Consider the following 11676-nt stretch of genomic DNA (forward strand, 5'->3'; position numbering starts at 1 on the left):
CAACAATCGCCCAACCGTAGCCTTTCTATCGAAGTGCTCTGGGTAGTGTTGCAGAAATTATCCAATTGGATGATGAACTCATTACGGGAGTTTGCCGCGCCAGGAAGACCACTTACGATGATCAGTCGTAGTAGTACAACCCCACCATTTTCTACATGTAGAGGAGAACCTGTCGGATTTACTTGTCAACCGAACACTGGACGCCTTAGCGGAACTTCCAGGCCATTTGGGCCAATATAATAAGGCTGGGCCGGCACTACTCGGCCACTTATGCCACTCCTAGTTCAGATGAAATCCATGACTCTGAAACGTAAAGCTCGTCCCCACTTTCCCCAAGTAGAAATTTGTTGATACGGCTCCACCAAGAAGTCGTATCCATTTGGAAAGGAGAACTCACCGATATTTCCCAGGCGATGCCTGTTAATGGATTAACTTGTTCCAAGAATTTTACTTCCCGAGTGTTGGGTAAGTAATCAATTCATTTATCAAAACAGCAACCTTGTTGCGAATATAAAACACACCACAGAGCCGGATCCCTCAGGTTTTGAGCGAGTATTTAAATCCCCTTAAAAGGAAGATCTTAAATATAAAAATGAGTTTTGGGATCCGCTCTAACTTTTAAAAATCATTTTGAAGACTCGAAAACACTTTATAGAGTGTTTGGAATAAAGCTGATTTAATGAAGTAAATCAGTCCCCAGAATATTTAGAAAATGACTGAATATTATTATTTAAATAATATTCCCATAAAGAATAATCTTTATAAAAATAATTGAAGTAAAAGTATTAAAACTTATACTTGAAACGAGTATTAAATAACCAAAGATATACTTATATGAAAGTATTATCTTTATTTAAATAATCGAAAATAAGTTTGATTATTGACACCTTATTCTTTAATAAAATAAAGAATATATTTCAGCAAATAATCGGAGTCATAGATCCTCAAATGAATATTCAAATAATATTCATTAAATAATATAAACTGAGTCATAAGCCTTCGAATGAATATTCAAATAATATTCAATAAATAATATAAAAGAGTCATAAGCCCTCGAATGAATATTCAAAATAATATTCAATAATAAAATAAAGCTAAAGTTATCGAATAAACCTTATTCGATTAATAGTTTGGAAAACTATAACCATATATATATATAAATATATATATATATATATATCCATATCCATATATACAAGATTACTCGGGATCCTCGACTCCCGGTTTTTAGAAAATATTCACCTTTTATCCCCTATACTAAGGGTATACGCAACTACTTGCTTATTTCTAGCATAGGTATTATGCAACTATAAGCACTTGAACCAACAGATATATAAATCAAAAATACGAAACAGGCATGCATATATATACCATATCAGCATGCTTCAATATATCGCAACATTTGCTAATTAACCAACATGCATCTATCGCAAGATAATGCATATATATATTCATCACAACAACAGTATAACGGGTAGAAAACTTGCCTGAGCGACTGGGGTTACGAATGGCTCGGGACGAGTCTGGTAACCTATAAACAACAAGTAAGTTGGAATTAATCCAAAGTCACTTGTAAATCTATACTTTAACTAACTTAGACTCTAACGCTTGTTTTGCGCTCACTGATTCGCTTAAGTCACTCGGGTACCCTCGGCTCCACCATTTTTAATAATTTAACCTTTACGAGTTTTAAAGCGATTCCTTCGCGAGTGTCTTCCCAACTGCCTAACACACTTACCATAAATGTTTCATACATTAATTAACCCTTTTTGGTCTTTAACCTATGTTTCAAAGTAAGGCGAGGGGAAAAGTTTCTTCGCGAAACGCCGTTACTTGAAACGGTCGTTTCTCCTAAACCGTGCATCGGAATCGAACGAACTACATATCAAAACGAAGCTCGTAATATGAACTATCTAAACATGGCAATGGTCAAATCTATCAGGGGGTTCTCGGGTCCTAATGTTATGCACAAAAACAGTCCAAAGAAAATCGGACGTTACGACGGCTATGTTTACGCGATTACCAATGTTTAAACCATTCAAACCCATTCCAAATCAACCTCAAATCCAACCTCAAATCCATCATACAACAAACATCCATCCTTATCACATCATAACAACCCCAACAAATCCACATTAACCATTTATACTTATTCCTCACATGAACTAAAAGCTTTACTTAGGTTCTTTAACTAATTACCAAGATTTACAACTCCAACAATGCAACAAAACCAACTAATCTCTACAAACTCAACCAAACTTCAACCATTCAAGCATCATGCTTCACATATGCTATATCAAACACATTCAATCCTAATTACTCAAAACTAAAGCTAGGGTTTGTAGTTTATACCTTCCTTGGAGAGTGGAGAATCAAGAGAATGGCTTGGAATCACCTTTAAAGCCCTTATCCAAGCTTAATCTAAACAAAACTTCAAGAACACAAATTTTAGTTCTTGAAAACACTATTCACCATCTTCTTTCATGATTTATAGAAAAAGATTGGCTTGGAATTAGAAGCTTAAACTTATAGGAAGTATGTAACTATCCATGGGGAAGCTTAGATAATTACCTTGCTAAATAGTAAGTGGAGGAGCTTGGACTTTCATTTTTTAAGAAAACCACCCGAGAGCTTCATGAACAAAGCCTTGGTTGCTTTTGATTTTTGATGAAAATGATTTTTGCTTGGCTTGGTTGCTTGGTTTTTGTGCTTGCTTTAGTCAATTACCTTCTTGCCCTTGAATTTGTGTGGTTCTCATTCAACCACACCTCCTTCCTTCCCATGTCATGCTTATATCATCCTCATGATGTCATCCTCCCTTCCTTGTCCTCTTTCTATTGGTTGGATGACATCATTCCCACTAATCCCTTTGATTAACTTCCTAATCGTTTGCCTAATGACCGCTGATCTGTTATACGGTTCGCTTAACTTTCGTTCTCGTTTATCGTTTGAAGGATCATACCCGGGATCTTATTACTTAGGTTCCCTTAACCTTTCTCAATACATTATATTCCTTTTTATGATCCTCTATTATAATACTTTAATTTAAATCCTTTTTATCCTGTTACCTTATACTCAATTCTCTCCGTATCTTGTGGATTTCCGGGAAAAACCAAAGTGTTCGGAATTGGATTCTGACGATCTTTACATACACTTATATACTTCATAGAGTACTAATAATATCCCAGAATATCCATAACAGAACCCCTACATAGTGTGGCATGAAAAGTTTTCTCATTCAGCAAAAACATTATTCATAAGGGTTTCAAAATTTTCCAAAAATTGGGGTTATTACAGTCTCCCCTCCTTAAAAGGATTCCGTCCCGGAATCAAATAGAGAACAAATGGGGATACTTTCTTAGCATTACACTTCCTAACTCTCGAGTCAATTTTCCCACATTGTGGTTCTACCACCAAACTCTGCCTAGTTTGATAATCCTTCTCCTAAGCACTTGTTCCTTTTCACTCTATAATCCTCCCTGGTTGCTCCATATAGGTTACGTCGGGTTGCATATCTATGCGCTCATATGCCTCTATTTATCTGGCATCCGAATTACACTTCCTTAACATTGATACGTGAAACACGTTATGACTTGCTACATGTGCTGGGGTAAGGCTAGCTCATATGCTAACTTCCCAATACTTCTTAATATATCCAAGGGTCCAACAATTGGTGGACTTAGCTTTCCTTTCTTTCCGAATCTCATTAACCCCTTCCAAGGGAATACCTATAACAACACTAGGTCCCCTACTTCCCATTCCTTGTCCTTTCATGTCAAATCAACATACTTTTTATGTCCATCTTGGGCTACTACCAGTCGTCCTCTGATTAGATCTATTATATCCTTGGTCCTTTGGACCACTACCGGTCTGAGCATCTTGCGCTCTACAACTTCATCCTAACATAAGGGAGATCGACATTATCTTCCCTCAAGGATCTCATAAGGCGATACCTCGATACTAACATATGATCTATTGTCGTAAGATAACTTAATCCGCGTTAAGTGATCATTCCAAATTCTTTCAAGTCTATTACACAGACTCTCATCATAGCTTCTAACATTATAGCTTTTGCTTCTCAATACCCATTCTTTTCCAGTTCGTAATCGCTATCACCTTCCGTTCCTAATATTATACTGGTTATACTTTTGCTCGCTAGCGTTCTATAACCTTTTAATAACCACGTCAACCTTAGTATCACGAATGTGTTCCCATTCCGCATACTACCACCACTTTATTACTCCTTTTTCAGTTGTTTCTATTTTCCAAAATTTGATCAATCAAATAGAAGTAAAGGAATTTGTTGAGAGATCACTAAGATCATGAACACTTGTTATATCGCATAGTTAGTACAGAAGGTGGCCAGCCTTTAGTACTTGACAAGCAATTAAACAATAGCTGGTATCCTACTCGGCTTCTATCACACAGATAGATAGTCATTCGGCAATACCTCCCCTTCTGGAAGGGTTGTTCTTCTCAGCTTACATGAAATGAAAAGAAGAGAAAAGAACGAATTGAAGAGATTTGTATATATGAAAAAAAATATACTGCCACAAAATATCTGGCTTGGAACCTACCTCTGAACTATAGAGGTTTGTCATAGGAGAACGAAACATATGAGTATTTATAACAACATCAAGTATTATAGCATCGTATTTCACATGCCTAAATATTTGCTATTCCGTCCATCATTCTATGGACCCATGCTCTTCCTCGAGCTTATACACAATTACCTTTGAAACTCCCTCGATGTCGAAAATCGAACCTGGGATCTCATTCTAGACATCATCGTTACTAGAATTCTATGCTTGCACCGCAACCTTCCTCGTATAATAATACGACTCTCTATTGATAAGAAAGAATAAATATTCAATAGGTAGATACTCTACTTAATTAGTCTATCAATGATAACTTATACACTACCACTACCCGATTAGTGGTATTCAATCTCAACATCCATTCCAATACAACTCTCACGATTGTAACCAGCTCATTACTCGCAGAATCATTGCTGCATTACTATGGTCCACTACTGACCTACTGTCGTCATTCATTTTCCAAGAAGTCTTAATAGCTAACCATACGGAGTCCATACATGTCGTATCAAATCCTTCTAGGGAGGTAACATAATCACCATTTCTGATTCATGAAGAACACTCCTGATCCTGACATACATACATGACATGAAGCAGATAAAATTGCAGAAGAGTTTCAATCAAAGCAACGATAGCAGGTTAATACCATTCTAAATCATATGCCTTAAATAGAAGACTTACTCAAAGGTTCGTCTAGTCCTTTTTGAAACATGGTCCTGGCTTATCTCAAGATAGGACCTTCTAAGATAGATAGCCCGTTCATGGCGATTACACGAATTAAACCTTTACCAACTACTATTACGGTTGGGTATTGCACAGTCATCAGGAGGAATGTCAATCTTCCAAACCATAATACAACCTTCGCAGTTTTAACCATCATCACTGTATTCTTTTGGCACAAGCGCCTATAATTATCCTCTTACCTTTAAAGTGTCGGCCACCTCTTTAGCCTTTCCTGATAGTAAAATTTCCTTACAGTCAATGTCATTTTAACCACCTCCAAATACATTTTCTACCTTATTTCAATCACAGCTTATGTGAAGATGGTCTCAGTCTTTAGAGGTTAATCACTGTCATGACTGACGCTCAATCATAATTAGAACATCTTTTATCTTAAGTCCTAATTGCCCTGAACAATTTCGACCATTACTGGTTCGATCCATACTTTCTCGTGGTTTAACACGTGCCTCACTTGGCAACATTATAATTACGTCATATTTCCTTTATCAACATTTCTATTCTTGAGAATTTTGAATATTACCTTTCTCCTTGTAAAACCTCTAAGGTTATCCTTCAATCGTTCCTCCTGTATTCCCTAGATACAGGGCATATCACAATACCATTTACTAATACTAGAACCATTGTCTATATTCTTCTGAAAAATTTCTCCACTGATTCTTAAAGGTTGTTGTTACCTTAACCCTTTCCCAATCATACTGTCAAAACTCATACTGTCCCTATTAAGGGTGACATGCCAACCTTTATGCAGTCCCCTACGATTCATTTTAAGTTACCAATGTTCTATCCTTAATTCCACCTTTAAAAGGTACCTGCGTCCTTCCATGGATAAATCAAGTCATATATCCTTGATAGATTATCTTATTCATCATTCCCACCTCGATAGTCTATACCTAACTTCATAATAGCATCCTTATTCAAATTGAGGTCAATCCATATGGCCTCCAAAAGATAACAATGGTCATCCGCTTTTCTTTCCTGATTTGGTAATGATAACATGGATGTTCTGGAAGATATTGGTCATGTTCAACGTGAACTTCTTCTTAATAATTCCTTATTTACTTTTGTTGTTTATCTCAACAGTCATCTCAATGTTGGGATACCTCTCATACCTGGCGTCTCCCTTTCTGGGTATCGAGCCACCGGTCTTACATTTCACATTATTGAAGGTCACTTCCTTCATCCAATTTTTCCTGATTTCTTACTTTCTTGTCTCCTCAGTCTATCCGTGTCTCAATATTTATCCTTCGAACTATCTCAAGGTTTCCTCGAATCCTCCCAACTTAAAGGGGGTACAATATATGTATCTCTTATGCCTTCAACCATCAATTTTAACTCATGGTGGATCATCATCCTGACGATTACATACTTTTCTATTTCTATTGCTATGAGTCTTTAGGGTTTCCTCAAACTCTATTGCCTTTATATTCCTTTCCACTTCAGTTTCTTTTTATTTTCCTTTCTCTTATCGTTATTTTATGAACCAACACAACATAAGCATTGATTTCAAACATCCCGTCATTCTGGATTCGTGTCCTCAGAACGAATCTTGATAACTTTTTCAACTTAGATTCATAATTCATCATACTCATCCGCTTTTGTTCTAGCTCCAAGGCTTTTACACTATCTCCTTATCTTTGGGAATTACTTTCCCGAAAACAATTGACTGGACTTAAATCAGTTTATTCTAACCTCTGGCTCCGTGCCTTTCTTGGTCTTTCACCAACGGGTGGTCTCTCTCTTAGGAGGGTAAGTGACAAAACAGTCTTTTGTGGTTCGTCAATCATTTAGAGTCTCAAATGATTCATCTATTTCCTTTAGCCAGGCTCTTGCCTCGACCGGGTCAGCTTATTCCATGGAACTCTGAGAGCTTAGCGACTTAAAGGTCCTGAAAGAATTTCTCACCGTACTGTCTCCTCAGGGTGGTGGTTGGTAATAAAATATAAGTTCTGTTTAGACAGGTTCATGAATTTCCGTATAGGAGTACCGTCTCGGGTCTCCTTATCTCGCTCGACTTCTGCTGTCTTAGTCTAAATATTTCTTCCTACTCCCCATAATTGGGGTCATCTTTTAATTTAAAATCTTCATTTTCCACTTTATTATATTCCGGATTCTTTATATCTTAATTGCGACCTCCCTGATTATCACATTCAAGGTTTACCCCTAATCTTATTCCTTGTGAGGGCATATTACTTGGAAAATTTTGAGAATCTCCGGATATTTGTCTTACTTACTTTGCTTAAGTCTTCCCCTCGTTTAGTCCTTGCACGATTGCAAATTATGAATTCTCAAGTTCGATAAACTTCATGACACTCTCTTAAGTGTTAATAGAGCAATTAACAATGTGATTTTATCACAAACAAACTGATCTGAACTGAAATTAACGAATATATACATAACTATTTGTTCGAGGGTACAACAACTGAACATATTAAAGAGGATTACATCATATGAACTTATCACTCCTATCCCAAAAGTACTACCATAGATAGTCATCTCGTCATTAAAACTAATCATTCATAACTTAGGCTAATCCTCCAAAAGCGGTGCTACATGAAACCCTTGTTTGATTGCTCTGGCTCTGCACACTACCATGGATTAAGAGATGCGAGCATGCACGACATCCCTAACCTGCTCCATCACAGAGGTGATGAGGTCTAAGATAGTCACAAGTAGAGCTGGATCAACCTGACCCTCAAGATGGCCTCTAGCTGTAACACGGGTGGTAGCCTCAATCCTTTCCATGCTATACGCTAATCCTGCCGGAAGTATCCCACCCTCAATCCTTGGTGCAGTAAGTCGATCCAACAGATCACTCCTAACATTCCGGGCCTCTGACAGGCCACCCAAAGTCATATGATAATCAGCGATAAGAGAAGCCTGAGTGGTAGCATCTAGCAGTCCATGGGGTGCAGGTGGTGCAGACCCAGGAGATCCAAATGGATAACCAAGCACGGTATCAGGTGACAATGTGGCAGGGGATAAAGGTGGCATTTCCTCAGTATGTGCTGGGCTCTGTACAGGGGAGGGAACAGGAATTGGTGGAACCTCATGGATGTCTATAGGAGCCTCTGGAAGAGGGTCTGATACTGGTATATTTGGGGTCGTGGAAGGCCCCACTCCTTCTGCCCTCATTAACCTTTGTGCCCTTGGTAACTCTTCATCCTCTCGTGCCACCCTCGCGGCCATTCTTGCTCTGGTAGTCGCCCTGACTACGGTCATCTGTTCCTCAGCGGTCCTCTCTTCATTCTCATCAGGATCCTCCATGAGATCCTCCTCAGCCACAATCCTTTCCGGAATAACATCCTCAACCGCAACATTCTCTATCTGAACCTCATCCGGTCCCTCATTAGGGTACTCCATCGGATTCAAAATTTGATCTCCAACTTGTAATAAAACATCCTCATGCTGATGCTCCTGAACCTCAAGATTCGGTGCCCCGCTGCCCTATACGAGAACGAACTATGTTACTATCACGATACTTATAAGGGTTCCCGTAAGGGTTTTAACTGGCAGTGCTACGTTAGGTAGCCCGACTATGAACTTGGCAAGAGTTCTTATTATCTTAGTGAACTTATTATCTTAACGTCACATCATCTCTGAGGTTTATAACGCTTAGCTCTGATACCATTTCTGTAACGCCCCCAAATCCGGGGTCGGGGATCCGGGTTGTCACGAGTTCCATTTCCCTTAACAACACCCAATCTTAATAAATAATCAACTACTCTGTACTGTGACCCCACAATAAACACACACACCACAAGTTATAGTCTCAGAGATGAATATCCAAAAATAATCACAAGTCGTTTTATTCCACAATTATATGCCAATACACCTTAAACAGGTTTCTGAATAAATTTACATTTCTTTGCCATTATTACAATTCATAAATATACATAATCTGATACATCAAAAGTTGAAAGCCTAGCCTATTGGTAGTTCCTACCTCAGCTATGGCGGCATCAGTGCTTCTAGAAAACTGCGGAACGTCTCCTAACCTCTTGCGAATCGGGAGCTTGGTCCGGTTCATCTTGTCTATCTGATGTTGTGTGATGAAAGAAGAAAGCAAGGGTGAGCAGCAAGCCCACCAAAATAATATGTATAATGATTAACAATATATGAGCCTTCTCATAGTACTCATGAAAGTCTTGGTCAAAAGAAATGAACCAAGTTGATATCTTAATGCGATGAAGTCGCAAAATATTCAGTATATATATATATACATATATACTTTTCAAAATATTGGAAGTCCTCTTCCATGCACAATATACACAAAGTCCCAGTGTATAACTGTATAAAAAAAAATATCGTTGCAAGGTGATCTCATATATCTAACCTTGTCTCAACGTTTTTCTGAAAATCTTTGTCATGCATAAGATAATCATTTACTAGATATAAGTTTAAAAGATGAAGTTACAAGATACCCCAATATACTTATATCTTTCCCAAATACTACTTGAACTACCACCGTTCAAGTTATAATTAGCTTCAAAAGTTCATCACATAGATGAGACTATAAGGCAAGATTTGAATAGATTAAATCCTTAAAATATTATCAAAATAAAATGAAGTTACGAGATACTTCATTTGATGTAAACATCATTTTGAAAACTTGACCCTGCCAACACTCAACAATCGCCCAACCGTAGCCTTTCTATCGAAGTGCTCTGGGTAGTGTTGCAGAAATTATCCAATTGGATGATGAACTCATTACGGGAGTTTGCCGCGCCAGGAAGACCACTTACGATGATCAGTCGTAGTAGTACAACCCCACCATTTTCTACATGTAGAGGAGAACCTGTCGGATTTACTTGTCAACCGAACACTGAACTCCTAAGGAATGGACCGCCTTAGCGGAACTTCCAGGCCATTTGGGCCAATATAATAAGGCTGGGCCGGCGCTACTCGGCCACTTACGCCACTCCTAGTTCAGATGAAATCCATGACTCTGAAACGTAAAGCTCGTCCCCACTTTCCCCAAGTAGAAACTTGTTGATACGGCTCCACCAAGAAGTCGTATCCATTTGGAAAGGAGAACTCACCGATATTTCCCAGGCGATGCCTGTTAATGGATTAACTTGTTCCAAGAATTTTACTTCCCGAGTGTTGGGTAAGTAATCAATTCATTTATCAAAACAGCAACCTTGTTGCGAATATAAAACACACCACAGAGCCGGATCCCTCAGGTTTTGAGCGAGTATTTAAATCCCCTTAAAAGGAAGATCTTAAATATAAAAATGAGTTTTGGGATCCGCTCTAACTTTTAAAAATCATTTTGAAGACTCGAAAACACTTTATAGAGTGTTTGGAATAAAGCTGATTTAATGAAGTAAATCAGTCCCCAGAATATTTAGAAAATGACTGAATATTATTATTTAAATAATATTCCCATAAAGAATAATCTTTATAAAAATAATTGAAGTAAAAGTATTAAAACTTATACTTGAAACGAGTATTAAATAACCAAAGATATACTTATATGAAAGTATTATCTTTATTTGAATAATCGAAAATAAGTTTGATTATTGACACCTTATTCTTTAATAAAATAAAGAATATATTTCAGCAAATAATCGGAGTCATAGATCCTCAAATGAATATTCAAATAATATTCATTAAATAATATAAACTGAGTCATAAGCCTTCGAATGAATATTCAAATAATATTCAATAAATAATATAAAAGAGTCATAAGCCCTCGAATGAATATTCAAAATAATATTCAATAATAAAATAAAGCTAAAGTTATCGAATAAACCTTATTCGATTAATAGTTTGGAAAACTATAACCATATATATATATAAATATATATATATATATCCATATCCATATATACAAGATTACTCGGGATCCTCGACTCCCGGTTTTTAGAAAATATTCACCTTTTATCCCCTATACTAAGGGTATACGCAACTACTTGCTTATTTCTAGCATAGGTATTATGCAACTATAAGCACTTGAACCAACAGATATATAAATCAAGAATACGAAACAGGCATGCATATATATACCATATCAGCATGCTTCAATATATCGCAACATTTGCTAATTAACCAACATGCATCTATCGCAAGATAATGCATATATATATTCATCACAACAACAGTATAACGGGTAGAAAACTTGCCTGAGCGACTGGGGTTACGAATGGCTCGGGACGAGTCTGGTAACCTATAAACAACAAGTAAGTTGGAATTAATCCAAAGTCACTTGTAAATCTATACTTTAACTAACGTAGACTCTAACGCTTGTTTTGCGCTCACTGATTCGCTTAAGTCACTCGGGTACCCTCGGCTCCACCATTTTTAATAATTTAACCTTTACGAGTTTTAAAGCAATTCC

This window comes from Apium graveolens, chromosome 10 (genome assembly GCF_009905375.1).
Source record: "Apium graveolens cultivar Ventura chromosome 10, ASM990537v1, whole genome shotgun sequence".
NCBI lineage: Eukaryota > Viridiplantae > Streptophyta > Magnoliopsida > Apiales > Apiaceae > Apium > Apium graveolens.